Source organism: Myotis brandtii, unplaced genomic scaffold (assembly GCF_000412655.1).
Source record: "Myotis brandtii unplaced genomic scaffold, ASM41265v1 scaffold656, whole genome shotgun sequence".
NCBI classification, from domain to species: Eukaryota; Metazoa; Chordata; class Mammalia; order Chiroptera; family Vespertilionidae; genus Myotis; species Myotis brandtii.
In genome coordinates this window covers 12,262-12,710 of record NW_005370548.1, presented here as the reverse complement: position 1 = coordinate 12,710, position 449 = coordinate 12,262, and the positions used below count along the sequence as shown (strand labels likewise).

Below are 449 nucleotides of genomic sequence, written 5' to 3'. Positions count from 1 at the left end.
GCTGCGAGGTACGGGCCCCGTTAGCTGTGAGGTACGGGCCCCCCTCGTTAGCTGCGAGGTACAGGCCCCCGTTAGCTGTGGGGTACGGGCCCCCATTAGCTGAAGGATATGGCCCCCCATTAGCTGCGAGGTATGGGCCCCCGTTAGCTGCGAGGTACGGGCCCCGTTAGCTGAAGGGTATGGCCCCCCATTAGCTGCAAGGTATGGGCCCCCGTTAGCTGCGAGGTACGGGCCGCGTTAGCTGTGAGGTACGGGCCCCGTTAACTGTGAGGTACGGGCCCCGTTAGCTGTGAGGTATGGGCCCCGTTAGCTGTGAGGTACGGGCCCCCATTAGCTGCGGGGTACGGGCCCCAAATTAGCTGAAGGGTATGGCCCCCCGTTAGCTGCGAGGTACGGCCCTCCATTAGCTGCGAGGTACGGCCCCCCGTTAGCTGCGAGGTACGGGCCCC

At 65.0% G+C, this 449-nt stretch overlaps 1 protein-coding gene across 1 annotated transcript in view; it reads left to right on the top strand.

The window, feature by feature from the left end:
• FANK1 (fibronectin type III and ankyrin repeat domains 1) overlaps nucleotides 1-449 on the top strand; it is a 17,927-nt gene that overhangs the window by 14,576 nt on the left and 2,902 nt on the right. The window lies entirely within an intron of this gene.